Source organism: Aphelocoma coerulescens, chromosome 21 (genome assembly GCF_041296385.1).
Source record: "Aphelocoma coerulescens isolate FSJ_1873_10779 chromosome 21, UR_Acoe_1.0, whole genome shotgun sequence".
Lineage (NCBI taxonomy): Eukaryota > Metazoa > Chordata > Aves > Passeriformes > Corvidae > Aphelocoma > Aphelocoma coerulescens.
The window spans coordinates 4,783,601-4,808,223 of NC_091034.1; the positions used below are offsets into that span (position 1 = coordinate 4,783,601).

At 42.9% G+C, this 24,623-nt stretch overlaps 1 long non-coding RNA gene across 1 annotated transcript; it reads right to left on the reverse strand.

The window, feature by feature from the left end:
- Positions 1-11,152: 11,152 nt before the first annotated feature.
- On the reverse strand, positions 11,153-18,405 carry LOC138121517 (uncharacterized). The gene is made up of 3 exons (XR_011156207.1): positions 16,325-18,405; positions 15,164-15,225; positions 11,153-11,175 (listed from the first exon to the last, which is right to left on the reverse strand). It is a non-coding gene; the product is annotated as an uncharacterized lncRNA (long non-coding RNA).
- Between the last annotated feature and the right edge of the window lie 6,218 nt (positions 18,406-24,623).

The following is a 24,623-nucleotide window of genomic DNA, read 5'->3' on the forward strand; positions in this document are numbered from 1 at the left end:
ACCAAAGCTGCTGCTGCACTAGAATGGCTCCGCATCACCCCATCCCTCTTCAGAAAACCCTCACAACTGCACACTAGTGAGTAAAATTAGTTTCTTTTTTTTTTTTATTACAGCTCCCCTGGGAAAAAAACTCCCAGCTCTTCTTTTCTTTGGCTGTACAGAACTCCCCTAAATCTCATGTTTTCTGCTTCTTTCTCCAGCACATTTCACACACTGGTCTTTCTTCCCGCAGCCCTTAGTCTACACAAAGCCACAGTTTATTGCATATCCCCAACTATTACCAAAAGTAGAACTCCATAAGCCCATGTTTACCATGTGACTCAAGCACTGTTAAGCATGGTGGATGATGCCTACACAGACCAATCCCCAGCTCCATGGAAGGATCCAGAGACACTGCACAATACAAAACTGACTGCCAAGCACCTCACAGAAGACTGCGGCTGGAGTAACTTGAGTGCATTTGGGGCCTGAGGAGGATAAGGAAGGATGAGAGTGATAAGACATCTATTGAAATATTGCTAACATTGTATCAAGGATTTCCTCGAGACTGCTTCTCCTCAGACCAAGATGTATATAATGCAAGAGAGAAGAACAGGCAATTCATAACCCCAGCTGCACATCTTGACAATCCTCACCTCACACAGCACCAACAGCAAGCTGCATCTTGCTAGGACAGCTCATTAGCCACAAAGTCCCATGTAGGGACCAGCAGAAAGAGAAGCATATGGAGACTTCATGAAGATGTCTGCACCAGAGTTCCCCTTGACACTGTTTCTCCAAATTACTGAAAATAACTTCAGACCCATGTCTCTCACAAACAGAGTACTTACTTGGCAGAGCACCTTTATCAGCCTCCAGGACAAAGTAAGCTCCTCACTATGAGAATTTGTTAAAAATGAGGAGATACCTGAAAGAAGACATAAAGAAAACCAAATCAGATTCACGACAGTTGCTGTAACAACCCTTTCACAGAACCATGACAATGAAGAGGAGCTAGCAGCCCCCTTCACTACTATTACACTTTGCCATTTGTACACAGGGTGTTATCTCCTTATATTCACCTATTATACTAGATCCTCCTTTATCTTCCTGCTCTTTACTGTGTATTGCAAAGAGATTGCATTGCAAGTCGTAAGTGGCAACGTTTTGGTGACAGAAGCGAAGAACCCCTATGCATGGCTCAAAAATACACGTGGTGATCTGCAATTACTTGGAATGAAAGGCTGTTACTGACAGCATGTCACTGGTCCAGCAGAAAATCAGTGCAGAACTATGAACTAAGCCTATATTCTTCATCCCCCATTTTTCTCAACTTACTGGATGTTCACCGGAAGACATCTCAAACCTACCCTCGGGTAAATCTACCTGGTGATCACAACAGCGGCAAGGCAGGAAACCTCTCCTTTAGTGGGGCTGTTAGCCCTCGGTGTCAACAGTTATTTTGAATTTTTGGCACGCGACGTTTATTATACCAACAACTGCACATCACAACCTGGAAGGCGATGCTGGCTCTGCTGGCTGCTATCCGCACAAACGTGTGTGCACAGGCAACGTGCTTGGCACGCAGGGTCGCCTGCCCTCACCGCTCCTCCTGGGCACCGCTACGCCGAAAATAAATCTTTACTTTTCTGGCAGAATCCGGTTCCAATTTTTCTGCGTCGGGTACCGAGGGCTCCAAAAACCCCACAGTCATCGGCGCCGCGGGGGAAGGCCGGCCCTGACCCCGGTGCTGAACCGGGCGCCGCCTGCCCATCCTTTGTGCCGGCCGGGCAGGAGCCGCGCCGGGAGCGCCGCGCCACCGCCCCGGGGCGGGGCCGCCGGCCCCTCACGGCCCCGGGCCTCGCGTCCGCCCCGCGCCGCCAGCGCGCAGAGACCCCCGCGCTCCCGGCCGCCGCTCCCGCCCCGCCCCGCCGCCTCACCTGCCCCGGCCCGGCCCGGCCCGGCCCGGCCCGCACTGCGCCGGCCGTGACGCCAGCCCGGCCCCGCTGGCGCGCCCCGCCCCCGCCCCGCCATTCGCCGCCGGCAGCGGCAGCGGCCGCCCCCGCCCGGGCCGCGGGAGGGTCCCGGCCCCGCTGTCCCCGCACCTGCTCCGCCTCCCGCGGAGAGTCCCGAGGCTGCGGCGGGGGTCGGCGGGAGCCGGGCCGGAGAAGTCGCCCCCTCTTCACGTCAGTACCCACCGCCCCACGGCCTCGGCGCAGCAGCGCTCGCTGCAGCGACTCCCGCCCCGGACAGATGCAGCTTCCGGGCCCTCATTCCCAAATTGGCACTGGTGAGGCGGATCGTGATATTAAGATTTTTAGCGGGTGCAGAGATATTTTTTGATAGGCCTGTAGAGCAGATGCCACAGAACATGCTGCACTTTTCTATTTAACAGTCTTCCCCTTCCTAGGCTAAAGAAATTAGGCAATTTTATTTTATAGCGCCATATTTTGGACTTGTGTTTCAAATTTCCTCATGGTTTGCAAACAAAGATGTACTACTACAATTATGTAGTAGAATCTGCTCTATTTTTAAAAAATTTCAAATTCAGAGCCTTAATCGTTAAGCATTCCTAATTTTATCTTCAGAGGTTACCATAACACTGCAAGAATCCCTAGTATATATTAGTATTTAGGTCTCGTAGAATTTATTGTAGCAGGAAGATGGCACATAACTCACTAGTCACAGTAGGAATAAAAGGAATTGTGCCATTTGTCTGTAGAAAACCAACTGTAATTCATGTGGTAGAGGGTGCAATCACATTTGGAAAAGACACCAAAGAGCACTGTCTGAGGCAAGTAGGGTTCAGCTAGGGGACAAGCTCACATAAAGCCCGACCAGAAATTGTGACAAACTGGGAAAATCTTGCAGCACACAAGGACAGGCACGAGAGATCACTGCGCATTCTTAGCACCACGGATTTCCTGCCACCTGATCTGTGTTGTTCAATTTTTTGACATCAGTTTGGCCATTATATTGGTCAAGTATTCTTCATCAGTGTTTATGCAATTAAACAGCAGTGTAAGGGACCTGTTTACAACACTAACAGTTAATCACTCACAGCACAACATTTGCAGGGCAGAAAGGGGTTTGTACTTCTCTAAATGAAAAGTGGGACTGGGTTCCTCACCTATCCTCAAATGTTGTTCTTTAAAAACCACCTCCCAAAAAGCATGTCAGCAGTCCCAGCAAAACTCTTCCCTTTGCTGTTTTGTAAGACAGGGCTCTCTGTAAACACCTTGTTCCCAGGCTGACCCTGAGGTACATGCCTGATTCTGCCAGATTAGGTAAAACTGAGCAAGAAACTTGGCATGCACTGGCATTTTTGCACTGCTGTTTTCAGCAAATTGATACCTTTTCATCTCCTTCTCCCATGTCAAAATGCTCATGCAAGATAAACTAAACAGAGATGAGAGTCAATCCAATGTCATAGATGTCATATCTGAGTAATGGAATAATCTCAAAAATACACCTATTTGCCCCAAACAACACATGTTCCATGCCAGACACCATTGCAGGCTTCTATTGATGCTACTGCAGGTTCCCCATTTTGACCTAAATTCTATCCTCAGTCCTCCTGGCAGATTTGAAGCTATTTTGGTACTGGGATATCCCTCACCTGTCTGTGCTCAGCTTTTCCTTTTGCCTGCCCGGATATGGAACTCCTGGGTCTCCATCAACCCAGCGTTGCCACATGCCATTTCTCAGTGCTGATCCATATGGCTGTGGCCACAGCAGGATGCTGTGTGATTGCACCTGGGTCTCATGCATAATATCCACAATAGCCACTTCTCCACTTGCTGCCTATTGAGAGAACAAACTGGTTTTAGAAGCCACATTCATAATGAACCGATTAAAATCATTGCTGTTGCTCTGGAAGAAAACAATCACATTCTCATTCAAAACCACAGGTTGACAGCATCCCTTTCATTTACGTGCCTCCAGTGTCACAGCCACCGGAAAGATCCTTCATGCTCTGAGCAGCAAAGGCAAAAAAAAAAAAAAAAAAGAAGAAGAAGAAGAAGATTTGAAACCCGAAGAATGAAGGACAGGAACAGAAGCAGGTCCAGTCAGGTGGCACAGCTGGTAAGAGAACATGAGCAGGCAGGTCTGCTGCCAGAACAGACAGGTGGAGCAAGAGACAGCAGTGCTGGGAGGAGCCATTGCCATCAGAAGTAGTTGTAGGAACACCAGCTACTTCTCACCCAGCTTCTGGTGCTCAGGGACAGCTACGTGGGCTGGGACTAAGCCTGTCACACACCCACAATTGTTAACTGCCTGCTTTGATAAAGACCCAGGCTCAGCCACCCCTGCAGTGACCACAACTGAGAACACAGCACAACAACCCCTGCTCCCACCAGCCTCAGTCCAACCACTACCCATGCGCTAGAGAGCTCTGCAAACACTGGGAAGATGAAAACAATACTTACCAGTCCCATTCCTTGTCATCAAGGATGACTTTTTGTTCCACCTGGGCATGGAGAGTGGGTTATATCATTAATGCTGGCAGGCAGTCATGGCCATTTTATACAATGATTTTTCCTCATAAACATATTTGAGACATTAAGCTCATGTTTATTTCCACCGTCAATTAAATAAAATTGTCTGCTCAAAACTTACACGGATTGCCTCTTACACCATTTAGCACAGTTTGCCCACTTGGGGACAGTGGGACAAGTGACTCTAGTCCTTCCCAGGGTAACAACAAAGGAGAGAACAAAAGCAATTCCTGCTGTGCATTCATTTATTAGCATCCTTTGGGCTTTAGACAAAACAGAAACCACAAATCTCCTCTTCTCTGTGAGCTTGCACATAAATTGCTGTTGAAGTGTAAAGTTACTCATTTACTTCATACTAGTTTAACACAACAATGTTCAAAAGAGCAGGTTTTGGTGGTGAATACCTATTGCTATGAATCTGTGCTGTTCCCTCCTAATTTCTCTGGGTGCAAGATGGTTTGCATTCACTGAACACTTTTGTTAAATCTTTCCACAAAGCAGCTTCTGACAGCATATTCATCTCTGCTCATTTACAGCTTGATGTTAGGCTCACTGTTTCATTTGCCAGCAGGCCTCATTATTTGCTTTGCTCAGATCAGACCATTCCTCTGTTTCTTGGAAACCTCTTACTATCCCCATAATCCTTTCCTCTGAAGCAGACATTAGCTCCAGTTGAGTGAAATTCTGTGCAAGAGACCAACAGAGAGTATGTTGTTATCCCTCTTGAAGAGCGGGGTTTCTGTTCTGTGATGCCGGGTGTTCCTTTTTCTCCTTTTATCTTAAAATTAATTTAAAACATTTTTCAGTTCAGTTCAGTGGATTCACAGTGTCATTCCATGATCCATCTGGAACTGGCAGCTTCTTTTCCAAACATGACTTGATGTTTTGAGGGGGAGAGATAGAAAGTCTATAGCAAACAGACTCGCCATGGACGTTGTTTGGTGCTTGGGGGCTGCTGCTTCAGAACACCCAAAGGCCACTTGGATGCTGGAGCAAAGATTAATCTACACTCAGTGACCCAAGGAAAAAGAGGCCTGATGAGTTACCAAGTTCTTTTGTCTGCAGAGGGACCTGTGCACATATTCTGCAAGCTCTCCCCCTCTTCCTACAGAACAGCAGGCAGCCTGCTCCTATACAAGCAGAGTCATGAGGGAAAGGCTACGCTGGAAGAGATCACACCAACCCCTCTTCCTTCAGGAGGATCAGGAATGTGTGCATTCTGCACTGCTGTGTTCCTGTGGGAGACCGTGGGCACAGCTGCAGAGAGCTCCTCAGAGCAAACCACGCAGGCTTGTCATAGCAGTACAGCTCAGACACCTTGACACAAAAGGGCTGCCTTGCTAATATTGTAAGGAAACATCAGAAACTGTATTCCCTTCTGAAGACACAAGGAGGAGTGGAAAAGGCTCTCAAATTAAGTAACCTTTTTTTTTTTTTTCTAATTTATCAGAATTCATTTAAAGTGGGGGGGAGCTGCTTAGTGTGGAGGACTTCCATTTTTCCCCTCTTGAGCTCCACGGGAAAGGAGGTGGGGTGACAGGCAGAGCAGTAGGTGAGGAAAATCCAGAGCAGCATAGGTAACGGAAGAATAATTGCCAAGCCTAGCTCCAGTCAAATTGCACAATTTCCAGGTTAGTGATGCTGTCATATACTGGACAGCTTTCATTTCCATAGCACAGAAAAGACTAAAGCTTCCCTGTGCTCACAATGAAACACTGAGTATTTCTTGCTCCTTGGGAGGAATACGTGATCCAGCTTAATCTGTCCTTTCTGCCCACCCCAACCTGGCAATAACACAGAAAACACTAAATACCCTTCTTTTCCTACTGTGCATTGAAATGACAAGTTAATTATTGCCCATGCACTAAAGTCTTTCAAAAGGAAAAACAAAGCAGCCTTTGCCTGGTTTGGGAGAATGAGGTTCAAGTTTGCAGGGTCGAGGGCAGGGGGTGGTGGTGGGGTTGGAGGGCCACTCCTTATTAGCTAATTATTAAGCAGAAAGGTTTGATTAAAGAAATGTCCTAGTTTTGGCCAGGGCTTTAATGTTATTCAATACCCCCTCACGCCATTGCCAGGGATGGGGAAAAGCCTTTGCCTTATACCTTTTGTTATTAATATTGTTGCTGTTACTGTTCCTTTTATCTCATTGCTGTTTCCACTAAATTGTTCTTATCTCAGCCTGTGATCTTTGCCTTTTGTGCTTTCCATTGGAGGAGGTACAAGTGTCAGCATGGATTTAGCAGGACTGCTAAATTGGAGAATAGCATTCCTGAGCCACAACAAGAAAGCACTCAGAATTCATGAAAAAGTTGAGATCTCTCACCCATTTGTTTCCAGTGGTTAGCTCTCACTGCAAGAGTATTTGACTGAGTCATGTATGCTGTACTAAGCCTTAGCACCACAGCTGATTTGGCAAACCCATTGCCAGTGATATTAAACAGCACATTTGCTTTTTCACCACCTTGTGCTTTCAAAGTGTTTTAGATAAATATATATTTATGTGTACACAAACACAGTGACTATCTTAAGTTCTTCAAGCTGTGTAGGATTTAGTGCCATGGATTCAAGACTTTTGTCTGACATAAAATAAATTGCCCATGAAATTTTGGGTGAGTTTTCAGATGGGTTTAGAGGAAAAACAACCACTCATCTTACATGACTTTTTAAAACAGCTTGTTACTGTGTCTGAGACCAGAGTGCCCTGGTCTGTAGCATTTTCCTATTCTACTTAGGCAGTCACTGTATTTTAGCAAAATCATATTTTGAGTAAGCTACAGTCAGGAACTCTTACAGTGGAGATCCAAACATCTCAGCTCATGTCTAGAGAACAAGGTGTCAGCACCTGCATTTTCTCCACTTGTACACAGACATGACTCCAGGTATTTCCATGCACACAAAACCAGCCCACTGATTTTTCACAGTACTTTGGCAAGGGGAGAGGGAAGGAAGGTCAACCTTGAATTGGTCAGACAGTTGAACTAGATGATAGTTGGAGGTCCCTTCATACTGAACTATTTTATTTTGTTCCCCAAGATATTTTTCTAGAGAACTAGACAGCAGCATGATTACTTAAGAATCTAGGAGTAAAGCCCTGTGCACTTGCTAGCAAGCATCAGGCCCACCTCTTTTAAACAGTCTTTTTCCAAGCAATGTTGGAATTACTCCAAATTTTCCTGTAATCCCTCAGAAAGCTTGATGCAACTCTTTCTTTTATGCAGTAAATTCCTCATTTTGTCCAGTGCAGTTAACAAAAAGTCACAGTATTGATCAACTTCCTTCTTCTGCACGATAATAATTTAAAACAGATCAACCCTCGACCACCTGTAAGTTTGCAAATCAGGGACCAAGACATTTCTTCAATGGCAAGTTCATAACAGTCTTACACTTACTTAAAATTAGTTCAGCTAATGACAAAAATTGCTAGAGTTAGAATCATGGAATGTCTCAAGCTGGAACTGACCTATAATGATGATCAAGTCCAGCTCCCTTCTCATCACAGGTCCACCTAAAACTAAACCATATAACAAGACATTCCTTGAACTCTGATAGGCTTGGTGCCGATGACTTTTCTGGGGAGCCTGTTCTGGTGACTGATCATCCTCTCAGTGAAGAACCTTCTCCTAATGTCCAATCTGAACTTCCCCTGGCTCAGCTTCATTCCATGACCTCGTGTCCTGTTGCTGGTTACCACTGGAGTTACACAGATGAATACAGGTGTTCACCGTACGGGCTGACACATCCTCTAAATCCCAACTGCTCCTTTTGCAGTCCACTTTTCCAGATCATTTCTAGAGCCAATCCCAACTTGCCTTCTTCCCTTGAACTCTCCCTGTACATCTGTTCCAGGCATATGAGAGCTTTTGCTCCATTGTTAAATCCAAATGAAACTCTACTTTCCACAACACTTACACTACCAGTTAAAGAAGAAAATTTATATTTCTGTAAATGCCCGGTCATGCCAATAAGGTCTATGGCCTATAGTGTTGAACACAGTGTAAATACAGAGTAGGACAGAAAAAAAGAAGCAAGTTCAAACAAGGTGAGGTGCATTTCAATTATATGTTCTTAATGCTTCTATGGTAAGATGAGCTTACCACGTAAATTACACCGCCCTAGCATCCCTTACCTGCCAACTGAGTAGGCGTAAAGAAGTTGGTGGGCAGTTAATACAATGTAAGAACATAAAGAAACCTTGTATGTGCCAGTCTGAACACCACCTCCATATCTGGCCCTCAGCACATTGTCATATGAGTTTAATAGCCCAGATAAATCAGTTCCTGAACCGAACTCCTACACTGGCTATATTAATGGATTCAATTAAGCATTTAAAAAGGCACTTGAATTTTTACTTAGGAAAAGGAAAAACACAACCAAAAACCCCATACCTAAAGCACCACCAAAAATAAGAACCAGCATTTTACTGCAGAATGAAAAGCAATGCTAACAGCACTGACCTATTTTCATTAAAATTGAGTTCTCAATTCATTGAGAAAATAAATTCAGCATAGTGAATTACTACAGAAGATATGAACATGAGTCTTTAATATTCAGGAAAATTTCATTAATGCCACACTTCACGTAAACCATTCAAGTGTTGCACAGTGACAGCCAAATAGGTTTTCTTCCAGTGGTTTGTACTTGATTTGACTCATGTTTCAGCTCAGACATTTCCACAACAGCATTGCATACACATTTGCTGCCCGGAGCTTTCTGCAGACTGCTCAACAAACACTTCTGTTTGCTTCTGCAGAACAATCTAGTGCTGCCCTCAGAATAATAGGAGGACATTTATCCAGCTCCTGCCCTCACCAACCATCCCTTCAATGGCTGGTCTCCCACCGACAAGGAAATCCCAATACAGTTCAGAGAATTAGTCACTAGAGGGCACTTAGAGAATCCAGAAGATTGAGAATGTGCTTGGGATCAGAAGGCCACGACAGTTTTAAGAATCCAAATTACGAGATTTGCATTTACTTCCTAAGCAAACTCCTGCAACCAATATTTTAAGATACAAAACGAGGGAAATAATTATATTGCAGATTATGATCTTTATCATATTTTGGTTTTCCATCAACTGAATGAAAGCAGGCTGGGTAAAAACTCTCCTCTAAGGCAACACATAGAATAGGCTACATTGGCCATGCACTTCTGGACAGATGTTGAACAAAAGTGTTAATTGCTGGCATATAAGATAGGAATCACGTAAGGTATTGGCTGTTGCTGCTGGGTACAGCTTCGGGGAAAGAGGTGCAGGAACACACAAACCAGTGTGGCAAACTCACTGAAATACAGCATTTCATTTCACTGCAGTGCTCACTGCAGTGTCTCAAACTGACTATGCGTTTCACAAGAGACAAGGATGTGATTATGCCCCAGAGGCCTTGCAGATTTTATTCTGGATGTTCCAAACTGCTGAAAGGTGACAAGTGCTGTGTCAGGAAAGCAGAAGCAAGAATCCTAGATGGTGGAACTTGCAGTTACCTAGAGCAGGCACAGGCTGTTTATATTTGAGCTCTAAACTTAATTCTCATTTAAAGACAGAGCATAAATAAGGACTGCTCTCATCCCTGCCGTGTTACCTGAACAGCTCAATTCTTTGCTTTCTGTATTAATAGTAAGCTGCAGCTTTCAGGCAGTACATCCTGTCTTTAGTAAAATTAAAATTTTCTTGGCTACCAAGAGTCTTACTTATGTATACTTCTGATCTTCTGCTGGAGAAAGAAAGCAGAATTCATGATGAGTGAGCTCTGCAAAACCTCAGATCATTGCTTTTGTGAAGGCCAAGTGCAGGGCAGCACAAGGAAGGGTTGGGCCACTTCTGTACCAAGGGCTGACAGGAAGAGGTGGTGAGATGAGCACAGGTCACAGCACCTGGCCACGGGCAAGGGTGGTGAATGGTGACCCTGGCAGGTCTGTCACACACTGTCAAAGCACTGCTACACTGGGCTGTGTTCTCTAGCAGGCGCTTGGGCTGGCTCAGTGCCCAGACAAAGATGGGGCACTCAGAGCTCACAAAATAAAGCAGAATGGCACTGAGTGGTACTTGGTGGACACTGCAGGAAGACCGAAGGTGTGCCTGCCTCTTGCTAAGTATTCATTAAAACTTTGATTTATAAATTGGCTCTGTACCTTGTCTAAATTGACTTTGGAAGCCTACGGGAAATACTGCCCCACTTCCCTGTGTTTGCCACAGGGGAAATGAGAAACCACTGGGTCCCTGGGGCTAATTACTTTCTTCAAAACCCAGCACTGCTCTGTTTCTGACTCAGCGCAGCGTTCAATTTTCTGCTGAGATTGTATCTATATCGCATTACAGGATGAGTTGCAATAGCACCTGATGTTAATTGCAGTGCACAGACTGCTCCCTTCTCTCCTTTACACCAGTTATCAAGAAAAACCAGAAAGTCCACTTCTGCTGGTTTTAATTTAGCCTCTTCCATCCATACAGAGTGCCTGTCAGACAGGAGAGGCAGGGGCTGTCATCCTCCTTCTGCCTGAAAATACCTAATAACAAGGTAGAGACTAGCTGGATGTCTACATGTAGATATCTACATTCCATCCCAAACAATCAGATACCTTAGGGAGGCAGAGATGTTGGGATGCATGACAGCCACTCAGTGTGAACAGATACAGACAGGTACCATAATATTCCTGGATTGCGCCAAAGCCAGACAGCCTTCCTTGTCTCTTGCATCCACTGAAAGAAGAGAAAAGACAGAGATGAAGTAACAGAAAAAGGACATCCCCACACTGGTCTCAAAGCTTGTCAGTCTCTTTCAGGGCCTATGCCTGCCTAAAACACCAAAGCAGCCCTCAAACGTACCAGAATACAAACCACAGAAACAAGAAGGGGCATCCTGACTGGACAAGTGTATATGGTCAGCAAATTGTCCTGAGGGAACTAAATTTGAGAACATTTGCTGGGTCATGAGTAAAATTTACCTTTTCCTGGGACATAGTAAAAGGGATGAGGGGGTTTAACATCTTATCATTATTTTGTTTCCCTCCTAAATGTCCACCTCCACACAGTGGCATTCCAGTACTCACCACGTATCATATGAATGCTTGTTTCTGACAAGTCATTTGCTAGCCTGTCATTTGCCAGCCTATCATTTCCCACTCCCCTTCTGCCAGTAGCAACCAGGATTTCTGTCATTTTCAAGTGTTAACCAGCATTGGTAGCCACCACTTCCTTGGCATCATATGTACACAGAAGAATGATAGGGATTTGTATCATGTGCCACGCTTTCAGTGCACATTGAATGAACAGCATTAGAAGAAAATTAATTAATTAATTGGTCTACTGGAAAGCAATGCCTCTGGGACTAGCAGTGGGGGCTTTGGATATTTTTGAGCGAGATCCTTCAAGCCCAGCCTCCCACTAAAACAGCAGGAGGGCAGCCACAGTAGATCAGGCAGCAGTGCTGTTTCCAACAGTGACAGTGGTTGCTGCTGCTCACAAGTCTGCCTTTTACTTCTACTGGTGCAAACAACCTATTCACCTTGCCATGCAATTTGTTGAGCGTTTTCAGGTGAGTCAAAGTGCTGTAATCATCTCCTCTCTTCTGATTTCTCACCCTTGTAGTTAAAGACCATTTCCCTATTCCGCAGCCCACTGTTTTCTATTCTTTCCCCATCAGCAGTAACAAAATTACTCTGACTAGAGTCCAACTTGCAACATGATGTTTCCAACCTGGAGTTGCTCTGGGATTTGCCTTCATTCTCTTAGGACAGAGGAGGTTTTAAAAGAACAAAAAAAAAAAAGAGAGGAACAGAACATTCCGTCAGATAAACATTTGCTAATGCTCTTGAGCAAGAGAAATAGAACAGGTAACAAACAGATTAACTATCTGCTACAGCAAATAAACAGCAGCAAAGGTGCCCTGGACACTTTTGGTATGGTGTTTCTGCATTGAGTCTGATACTCTGATATATTAATTGATCTCTCCAACAACAATATATGACCTTTATATACAAAATTAGAGGTCAGACCTCAAAGTAATATAATTAATCTCCTGCCTGGTATAATAAAAACAGGCTTGCTGTTAGTTTGACTTCCTTACCTTTTTCTTTTTTTCCCCTCTCCCATGAGGAATAAGTGATTTTTGCAGGTACACAGTTACTCAGTTCATCAGTAAAATTATCATCTCTTTGGGTGTAGGACTAGCAGAGCTTGCTGAATATTCAGACAGGACAGGCATCTTCCATACGTGTTCTTTTCCTGTTTGACTAACACATGATTCCACAGACCTGTGCATGTCTACTGCTTCCCTCCGTAGCTTATTGCATCAATTGATCTTTTCTAGCTCTGAAAAACTCATATTTGTCCTGGGAACCTCGTGCATCCATTTTCCTCAACAGAAGAGATGACCAGGGCTAGTCTCTCCCTCAGCTTTAAAGCATACTGGACAACACTGAGCCTAGATCTCTCCTCAGAATTAATTTCTCTTGAGAATTTCAAAAGGGCAGAAGCATGAAGATGCTGTGGACAGCTGCAGTTTTTACCATTGTCAATTTTGTAGCTAAAACAACAATCTGTGTACTGGTAGCTCTGTACAGGAAGGAGGATCTAGAATTCTGATGTGCTTTTATTACATGTATCACTCCCAGAATTGCCAAGTTGGACGGCTGGCATAGCCAAACATCACATCAGTATTCTCAGAAAACAGATGCACCTTAGATTGCCTCTACTTGTCACACCAACTGGATCTTCACCAAGACAATCATTGTCTTTGTTACTCTTCTCCAAAATGGAATTTTCTTCCCTTTGCAAGTCTCTATAAACTCATCAGCACTTGGACACTGTCTAACTTTGCTCACCCCTTCATGGATACTTACAGGTGGAACACACCCAACTGGAAAGAAAGAGTTTATTACATGTTTGTTATCTCAGCCACTGCTACAAACTCCTGATAGGAGACTCCATAGAAAGCAGGAGTTGGGAAGGGAGGTTCTATTAAATGGACTGTCCACAATCCCAGAGTCTCCTCAGAAACCCCGACTGTCACCTTCTTCTGTGGTCAGTTGACAAAAGTCATGGATGTCATGTCCTCTAAAGCATAAGTCAGAACAGCTGCTTCCCTCTTTGTTTTGCACAGAGTGCACCTGAGTAGCAACACACACATTACATAATAGTAAGTCAGAAACTGAAAGGAGCCAGATTGCTAAACCCTTCTATGCGGATGAGATTTTTTTATTTCCATCACCTGATAATTTAATTGCTCAATTAACTCTGCCTGAATGCCTTGGCTGTGGAAGAGGAATGTTCCCTTGCAGGTCATGGTAAACCAGACAGGAGGCAAGTAAGCAATGCAAACGTAAATGATTCCTCTACAGCAAACCAAATCCATCATCCAGTTGTGTTTTCTCTCCTGCTCTGCTCCTTTCTCCTCGTGTTTTAGAAACAGAACAGGCACCAGACAAATAAAAGACCATAAAACTCTGGTCAAAAGCCAGTATCACAGGCCTTGCCAACATGTTTTAAATCCAAAACTTTCTTAGCCAATCCAAACCTAGCTTGGACATTTCTTTTTGCATTTCTGAAATTCCATAATATGCCTAATTTAGGTAGCAGGATAATCTCCTCCTTGAGGAGGACTTTGAAACATCTGCTGCATCACTGAAAATGATACTCTTGTTTTTCTTTACCCAAGAAGCAAGTGGAAAGGATACCACTGAAGTGGCACTTCTTGACCATCCTGGGGCAGACCAGGACTGACTGAAGGCCTGTGGATGTAATCCTTGTGCATCAGCAGACCACACCTCAGAGGGCTTCGGTTCTGATGAACATGAATGAACGGCCTGTAGCCATTATTGCAGCAGCCTACACATAACTTAATTGTGCCTTCTTTCATAAATACAGCAGTCAAGTTCATAAACCTGTGTCTCTGCTGCTCATGTCAAAACCTGAGTGCTCCTGTACCATTTATTAAATCATGTTAGATTATTTATTTATATTATTTCTCATTTATAACTTAGTGGGCAAAAATTTCTATTAAAAATAATTTCAAATTGCTTAGGGATATAGGAGAGTCTGTATCACCTGAGACTTTTAAGATAGTCTGCCAGGATGCTTGAGAGCATGTTAATGTTATTAGATCCTGCCTTGGGCCAAGGAGATAACACAGAGGAACTCTGTGACCTTGCAAGATCTTTTCTAGCTATTCCTAGAACCATTCAATGCAAATGGCCTGGAAAAGCAGCAAACTAAAACCTGGTAAAAGAGACACTTCTGCTCTAGGTTCTCTGGAAGAAAAAAAAAAGGCAAAAGAGGCTGGAAAAGTCTACATCTAACAAAGTAATGAAAGAGAAAAGAGTTTACAATTGAAATCAGTGAGTACTAAAGGGAAAAACATCCTCTGCTACATGATCCCTACTTAAGGTCTTCTCATGAACACCATCATTAAATCCCTACCCATATTATAATTTTAAACAGCTCCTTCAACCTCCATTTGTGAACTTCCCCCTGGTAGTGCTCCTTTCCATCCTCATGGGAGCTCACATTAAGTCATTCCACAATGAGCCTTTCCTAAATTCCTCCCTGAAGCCACCTCTAAAACATGTAGGGGTGAAACAGAATTTACTTGGCAGATTACTGACCCCCTTTTGCTTGTATTTAGGATGCAGAGTCTCCTGAATTCTTGGTCATTAGAAATCATCAGCCTGTTGATTCTACAAGTACTCACCATGCTAGAAAATCCTGTTTCTGCCTCATGCCATGCAAAGCCTGACTGGATGTTACTTTGACCTGAAAAACAAGAAACTAGGTAGGTTTGTAGCCAAACCTTGAGCTGCTGACTATATCTGTGTCAGGAAAAGGTGCATCTCTAGCAATGACAAATTATATCTAGAATATGTCTTTTCTTAGACAGATCCCATAAATCAGGGCAGTTCAAAAGAATTTAATTAGAAAACATTTGTCCCAAATGTCATAATGACAATCTTGGAAATTCAAGATTAATGAAAGTGAGAAAGAAGCTAAAAATAGCAGCAACTATACGTAAGCAGCTTGGGAAACAGATAACAGAAGTAAGAGGCAGTGAGGAACTGGAAAAGAAACTCAAGCCAAAACAACCCCCTACCTTTCAGCAGACAATCAGAAGTGTACATTAGTATAAAAACAAATGCATCAATCTATGAAAACATCTGTAATAATCAGATTGTCCATTATGACATTCACAGGGTAAAATCTGTCAACAGTAATACAGAAAAGGTAGGTATTTCTCATAATTATTTCTTTTCTGGAATGCAAGATGGTGCATGTCATATCATATATCATATCATATAGCTTAAAACAAAGTCAGTGATATTTAAATAATACTGAAAGTGGGGTATTATTGAATCAGCATCCTGGAGCCCTACGAGATGTCTGAAGATCTCATTGCCAATGCTTATTTTCTGCAAGTCACTGAAAAATAAGGAAGTTTCATAGGTCAGAGAGAAAAACTAATCTTTAGAAGTACAAACAGGACAATCCAGGACTAAGACCTCTCTCAAGTATTTGGAGACAATAGCCAAGAAATAGCGAAAATAACTCTAAACCTGCATCATGGAAAACTATATTAAAAAACAGGAATAAGTTCAAGTGTCATTAAGAAATTGAGAGGCTTTGCAAGGAGAGACAAGACCAGAAAAAAAAAAAAAGTTACTTATGGCTTCTGACTAGAACTTCTCTGCTAGTAAACAAAATCTTGGGACATCAATAGTGACAGAACTCCAAGTAAAAGGAATTTTACTTTCAAAATGTTTGGATTAAGGAAATGCAATTGTAGCTTAATCTGTTTGGGATACCATCAGAAAACTGCCTTTAAGATTATAAATTTGCCTTTTTACTCCACCTAACTTACCGAAAAGAACATTTCAGTATGAAGATAGAACATTCTGGAAGAACTTGATGATTGTTACTTTACATATGAAAAGTGTTTCTATTCCATTCTTTGAGATTTTATCATGCAAATCATGCAGAAATGGGTGACTGAACATTCCAAAAGACTTAAGGTAACTTTTACTCTGTTTGCTTAAGCAAATACTCTGATACCTGTCACCAGTTCAAATTTAATCTTGTCCCAAGGCTAGAAAACAGGTCACAGTAAGTTATGTTTGCCTTTTTGTTGTGAAACTTCAATGCATTTTCATACCAAGGACACATGAAATAACTTCTAGGCCAGCTGACTTCACTGGTACCTCTTGACTGCTACAGATTCTAAAATATTTGCCTTTTTTTGAAGAATGCAAGCACTGAAGGATAATTTGGTCCTTTAATTGTTACATTACCTAGGGACAATTTTTCTAAATGAGCCTGAAAGAAGTGCCAAGTTTTAATTTCACTATTACATGCAAACCTGAACCAGAGCTTCACAGAAAGCCCTACAGTTCTGGTGTTTGAGATCTAAAAGCACTCTAGGTTTTATTTTGCGTTGGAAGCTCATCAGGTTTCAAGCACATTTCCACATTTATAAAGCAGTTGTGCAGACCCAACACAAATGAATAGGCAGGAAGGCACAGGAAACCAGAGCACTACCAATTATCTGCAACTGAATAATGTACTGAATAATGTTTCTCAGAGAGACAATCACAGAATCAATTAGGTTGGAAAAGACCTTTGAGGTCATCGAGCCCAGCCTGTGACCCAACACCACCTTGTCAACCAGACCATGGCACTGAGAGTCACATCCAGGCTCTCCTTAAACACCTCCAGGGACAGGGACCTCCACCACCTCCCTGGGCAGCCCATTCCAATGCCCAGTCACCCTTTGTGAAGAACTTCTTCCTAAAGTCCAGCCTAAACCTCCCCTGGTACAGCTTAAGGCTGTGTCTTGTCCTGTCGCTGTGTCCTGGGAGCAGAGCCCGACCCCCAGCTGGCTGTCCCCTCCTGTCAGGGAGTTGTACAGAGCGATGAGCTCTCCCCTGAGCCTCCTCCAGGATAAACAGCCCCAGCTCCCTCAGCTGCTCCTCGCAGCACTTGTGTTCCAGACCCCTCACCAGCCTTGTTGCCCTTCTCTGGACACACTCCAGCCCCTCAACATCTGCCATGAACTGGGGGGTCCAGAGCTGGACACAGCACTCGAGGTGCGGCCTCAGCAGTGCCGAGTGCAGGGGACTGGCCTGGTTGCTGCTGGCCGCACTGTTCCTGCCACCAGAGGCCGGCGAAGGGCAGACAGCCGCTTTTGGAGCCGTGTGCTGCCTGTGAGCTTCCACTCCAGACTGCAGCGGCCACCGCTGCCCTGCTGCCGGCTCAGGGTGACTCAGGCAGGAGCAGCAGTGCCAGCCCGGCCCTCCCGGTTCTGCAGCTTTGTGACTCAGGCTCGCACTCCCCGCTCCCGGCGGGCACCCCGGGCCATCCCCCCGAGCCCTGGGACGTGCTGCTCCACAGCCCTCTCCTTGCTTTCAAAGCAAATCTCCTGCCCAGAGCGCCTCGGGAAAATCTCCCTTTCAGCATTAACAACGAAGAATTACTTAACAAAGCAGAGCGAGGAAGTGCGTTAACAATATCTTCTACTTTGGATCCGGAAGAGCGGAGTGCATCTGCTGACTAACAGTAGGGATGGGGTGGGAAGGCAGCTGGCTTCTCTGTGAGGGAGGAGACAGTTCCTGAGTGATGCTCTGGGCAGTACAGGAAAAGCTGTCATCTTCAACAGCAGCGCCTTGCCTGTCAGGGATCTAACACCCACTGCTTCCACAGCTCCTTTCCCTCCTGGCTAGAATGCATGTTTAATATGATGAGCCTGGAACACTAAACAGGAATTAAACTGCAGCTACAGCTCTCCATTTGGCTAAAAGTGTTAAATACCAATGGAAAAAATTATAATATTTGTGTAACCCTGAGAAGGAAGACCCCAAATACGTAAGTTCATTTATAATAAAGTAACCTTCTGTGAAAAGTGAATGAAAATGGCCCTGATGTGCCCTTTCCCGAGATCCACACACTGTCCAGAGAGCAGAATGTTGTAAAAGACCACCAGGATTCACACACATTCACAGGCTCACTGGCACCTCAGCCCTTTGCTAGCAGAGGACAGCAGAAGTGCAGCCTCCCAGGAAAAGGCATGGATGTGGACAGGATGGGAGACAGCCACTCCAACACTGATTGAATTTCCTGAAGAAACTTTTGAGAGTGAAGGGTTCCCTCTTGGGGAGGGGGGCACAGGGATATCTGTTTCTACATCTTTATAAACAGGTTCCTTTTATTCTTCAGGAAAGTACAGCCAGTAAAATACTTACACAGTGAAGATTCATGGATCTCTCCAGGTTTTTTTGGGGTCAAAGTCATGCAAATGCCCAGGAGCAGAACCTCCCAACACTATCAACAACTGCAAAAAATGTTAATTTTGTTTCAATTATCTTCTGTAAGGGTAGACATGAACAGCCAAAACTACTCCATTTTATCTACCTCCTTATGATCAAAATTTTTTGTCAGCTGCTATTCAAGTGCTCCACAAGTCTTCAAACACCATACACCCTTCACCTCATGCCTCAATTACATGCATCCTCACCACAAAACAGAGTGACTCAAAGTCTGCCCACACAGATGGTGGCCTAGACAGCTGCTGATCAGGATGTGGAGGATTCAGCCACATCCTGAAAATGGAAGAGGCCACAAAGTAGGACAGACAGGATGGCACTGACAGGCGTGTGAGTCAGAACACAAGGGAGAAATGAAGATACTGTTGACAGCATGATGAGCCTGCAGGCAACAGGGAGCCTAATTTCTAGACACATACAGAATGGTGAATCAAGATAAAACCCCTCTGCAGCAGATGCTGTAACACTCTCTCAGGACATGTTGCTGAGCACAGAGTCTCACTGGGATGTATTTAAACCACTGTCAGGACCAGTGTGAACAGCTCTTTAAGACCACCATACAGGAGAGAAGGCTTCAGAGGATCTTTTGTGATTATTAGTTATGTTAGAACAGACTGGACTTTTGTCTCTCTGTTAACTTTTTGAGTCAACTCCATGGGTCACCAGCCAGAAAACCCAACGTGAAGTGCAGTCTGGTGTTTTGTTAATAATATACTCTGTGTTTGTTCATGTTCTTTAATCACATGGTTTTTGCTCGGTGGAACATCCTGTCTCTCTGGCCTAAGCCAGTTCAGAAGTAAAGATGCTTTGGACTGAATCCAGACAACACATATATTTTTGTCTTGCTCTGGAAACCCTATGTCAATTTAAATCCATTCAGTAGAGTTTGTATTACTGTATTTGCCTGAAGAATGAAAGGAACATGTTTACAAGACATAGAAACAGATAGCCCTGTGCCCACCCCTTGAGGAAACCCTTCACTCTCCAAAACCAAAAGGCTAACTACCAATAAATGTATTAAAATCAACTGCTCATAACAAATTATTCATCTATTGCTACTGCTACATTTCTAATATAACAGCAAATGTGGTAACTTATTTTTCCGGATTTTCACACTAAGGTTACAGCATTAATATTTCATACTAAAGTGCTGGGTTTGTCTGGTTTTGTGCAGAAGGTTTTGGGAGTTTGGGCATGTTGAATTAATCTCTAAAACTTGTATTTTGTTTCTACTTCTGAGTATTAGTTAAACCACCAAATATGGCTCCAAATCACTGCCACTGTTGTGAGCAGAATGTATTGTACATAAACTTACCACTAAACTGCTGACACCACAGATCCCTGGATAACTGACAGAACCTCTGGGTTCTACCACTGCTGCCTCCTGAACTCTGCATAAACTGGACAGTATGCACAATACTGACTGCAGAATAGTCCCAGTGCAGCAAATCCTCTTTCAAGTCCCATCTGACTCATGCTTTCACAAGTTGGATAACAGGTTTTTATTCAGCCACGTTGATTTCCACCATGTCACTCAAAGTTTACAGAGCACCTCAGTGCTTCACCTTCTGCCCTATTTGTGTAATATCCAATGGATAAACTACTGAAACTGTGTCAGCACATTCAGGGGGACAGGATGACAGACACAATCATACCAACCAGTACAACAAAAAAAAGCCCCTCAAGATTTCCAGATCCCAAAAATATGAATAAACTGTGTAACTCAAAAGCTATACTAATGTGGAGTTATATTTTATAAGAACCAGCAAATAAATGTATTTCAGAAATGCCATTTCAAACCAATTATATTATGTACATATTATTTGTAACAAACAAATATTGTAATGTAAAGGAACTGACCATCAGGAATTTGCAATAAAACATTTTACATGGACATTTTAGTCTGAAGAGATCTATTCTGAAACTAAGCAAATAAATTAACCAATAATTAGCAAAATCACTGCAAAACAATTTATCCATTCCAAGAATGTTTAGCCATGTTCCCCAACGAGTGTTTGATTCTTGCCTTGCAGGCAACATTCAAGTTCATCTTCACTGTGGAACAGGTACAAGTGTGACCTTGCTATTAACTCTCACGTTGGATATTAGCTATAAAATGGCATAGCTACTTATTGCTAGAGATTCACTATTAAATGGGATTTGTGGGTTTAATCTTTCATCATAAAATAGATTAAATCTGCATCTTTGTAGAAGTATGAGCATATAATCCTAATAAGAGACTACTTGTCCTACACAAAAGTAATCAAATATTTGATTACTGGCTTTCTGAGCAACAATTTTTGCATTTCTGGTGGGAGACAATATTTCTTACAAATATTTTAAAAAGTTAATGCTAATTAACACACACTTCATATCCAGTAAGAATGCTGGTCAAATGCTGGGGTAATAATGAAAGGGGATCTGCTTGACTGCAGTGTCAATTTGGTGACATCAACTTCATATGGAAATAACAAAGGTATTTTATATATCCCAAAATTTTGCACTTGGGATGAACATGAATCAAACTATATTATTTGGAGCCAAATGAATGTGAATGAATGCTGTTCAAAGTGACACAACTGGATGTGACCCTGAGACACACTCTTGTTACTTGTGTGTGTGTGTGTGTGTGTTTGCAAACTGAACTCAGGAAGCACATTAAGTTATTTCTAATTTTATGTTCTTTTTTTTTGGCTACAGAGAGAGGCATATACTAGAACCAGCTACTAAGAGTGGGCATCTCTCCTGACCACCTAATTTTGTTCTGCTAATGCTACACTTGTGTCGCTTTGATTTTGTAAACTGACTTCTACCTGGTCTGTCCTTGCAGGAAAAGGATGCTCTTTTAAACAAGGAGGAAATATTGAATACACACCATGCAGCCTGTTATGCTGCCATTTTCATAGAAAACAGAGTTTGCTGATCTTTCAGAGAAAGCAGCTCTGGGAGTAGCTGAATTAGTGGAACCCAAATTTAAATGGATTTTGCAGCTCCTGCCTGATCTACAGTTCTCTGCTGTCCTCAACTCATGTCAATAAAATTCTCCTCCACTTCCTGTCACAACAGACCCCAGTGTAATAACACACCAGCTACCACACCTGCTCAGAAACCAGCTGACAAAAAGGCTGGAGAGATGAACTTGACAAAGTTTGATTCAGAGCATTCTTGCACAACAGCTCCATCTTCCAAAAGGTATATGAAAATAAGAATATCTAAGACTAGATTACTTCTTAATTTGCCAGAAATTTTCATAGATGGGATTGTACTCATCCTCACCAAATACTCAAATACCCATCTAAAAGGCAGTTTTGAGAAACAAGAACACAACATCCTGACACTCAAATATCTTACTTTATCATTAACCTTATTTTCCAAATAAATGCTCTTAACACAGGAATTAAATAGAACTATTACACCTTAATCACTAATTATTAGGCAAATATTAGGACACACAGAAATATTAAATAGGTGGTCTGAGAACTCAGGACTTTTTATTCAAAGGAACACTATTCACTGAGGAAAAAAATTTACTTCACACAACCTGAGTTCTCATTTCTAGTAAAAATCTTCTCCTGTTAACAAGAGAAAACTGAAACTAACATCCCTTTCCTTTCTCCCTTGGCATCCTATAACTTCATTTCATGAAAATCTGGGTAGCACTGACATATATGTACACCTTTGAAGAGTAAAAGACCAGTATAAAGCCCACTCCCAAAAACTCAGTGTTTCCCTCAAAGCCTAAGTAACAGTTAGTCACTTTTTTAAACAATTAGTTTAGTTACTAACTAGACCTTTAAGTCTGTATCTGGTTTTAAGTCTTTTTACATCCAGTGTGATAGACACTGTCCATCCTGTGTGATGGCAGCTGCTGTGAAAATTTCATGACAGTAAACCCAACTGAAGAAATAACAGCACAATACTCTTGTCCATAAGGCATTTTTTAGGCTTGCATAAAACCTCCTGTAAGCGTGTTTAAATTGCTATTCTCTTTTACAACTGTGGGAGACAGAACAAAGAAATGGCTTCATTCAGAGTGCCACAAAAAGCAGAGCAGAGCTCCTCGGGCAGCACAGAGCAGATGTTTCTGGCAAGAAGCTGGATATACATAGTGATGGTTGAATTGCTGAAGACTGGGAAAAGGCAGGAGTAAAAAATGAACCTGAGGTTTCTGGGTTTGTACATCCCTTCTGTCCTCTCCAGGAGAAGCGGTGCAGGAGAGGACAGGCCCTCTGTCATTTCCTTCCCACCTCTACACAGTTCTGTGACCCAAACCCCCTTCCCCTGCAGCAACTCTGTACAAGGTTCTTGTGCAGGCAAGACCTTTATCTGCCTCTTGTCCTGCCTCAGTGTTTTGAGATTCCAAAAGGTTTCTGCACCTTCACTTGAAAAGCTACACACATGTCAAACTTCTACAGAGCTGACTTTTTTAAGCAACAAAACTTGTTGGGCAGGTGGATCTTGAAAAAGAAAATCATTAGAATTTAAATCTGGAGAAGACTAATGGGATACTCTGCTGTGATCTGACACCACAAACACCTAAAGTTTTACACAATCACTTCTGAAGGCAAGGAGCAAGTGTGAGCTGGATAAAATTCTCAGGAAGAAGCCCAGACAGTGTTGATAAATTTCAAATGACTGAACAATCACCTCACAGTAAGAAGCACTAGTGACAAATCATCCTCATTTTTGCAATACCTTGCCTTTAGAAATAATGAATTAAATACTTTCCCTCAAGAAAAGGCTTATGGGGTTTTTTCATTGGTATATATATATACATGTATTCTATCTTAGATCCTGACAGTGTACAAGTAGTTTTTTAATGCTATGGTGTATTAAAAAAAAAAAAAAAAAGCAGCCTGGAGTCAGTCCTACAAAGCTCCTTATTTAGAGAAGCAAAACATCATTAAAAAAAACAACCCAGCTATAAAACTTCCATACTTGAGATAGAGTTAAACAAACCAATGCCTGTCTTTTGTTTCAAGTCTGAAAACTTAGGATTGGATGAACTCCAGAACGGTTGAGTGAATTTAAACAGGCCAGAAGGATCATAAATTTTGCTTCTATAAAAAAAGAAGTGTGTGTTTTGCTTGCCAACAGGACACCAATAAGACCTCCCACAAGGGAAGGAGATGAACAATAGTTTTTAAGCCTCCCATCTGCACAGTCTTCTGTTACATTTTGAGAAGCTAAAATAATCTTTTGGAGATGAAAGTCTAAAGCACAGAGATGATCTCCCTGAAAGAATCAGGGAAAACCACTGAACATGACTTGCAGGGCTGAACACACAGAAGGGTCACACACAGATAGACAATGCCACACTGCACTCAGGTAACCCCTAGCATGAACAGCAAAGAGCCTATTTCCCCAAGGACACAAAAGACTGCTTCACTATCTCCATGTAAGATGACTCCTCTCTTACATTATAGCCCCTAAAGCCAGTTCACTAGTTTCTATGTTCTCTGTTTAGAGAGTTACCCCAAAATAGAGCAATCAGGAAAGGAAGACTGTAAGGTGCAGTATTTAGGCATTAATTTGCAATACCAACTTTCCCCATAATCCTTCATCCACACAAGCAAAGGCAAGATAGTATTTCCATGCCCAGTCCGATCAATATTGTACTTCAGCAATTAATCACCTTGCTCCAAAGAAGAAAAACACACAGGAGTGGCTTTGTCCTGTCTGTGCTTTCAGCAAGGCCAGCCTTAGGCTGTAACATTCACTGCTAAAAATTGGACACCTCAAATGGTTCAGCTGTTTAGACTCCTTTTCTCTTTAAACAACATTGTGATCCATTTTAAGACACGGAGGAGAACAGGTATTATGGTTTCTATACACTGTATTAAT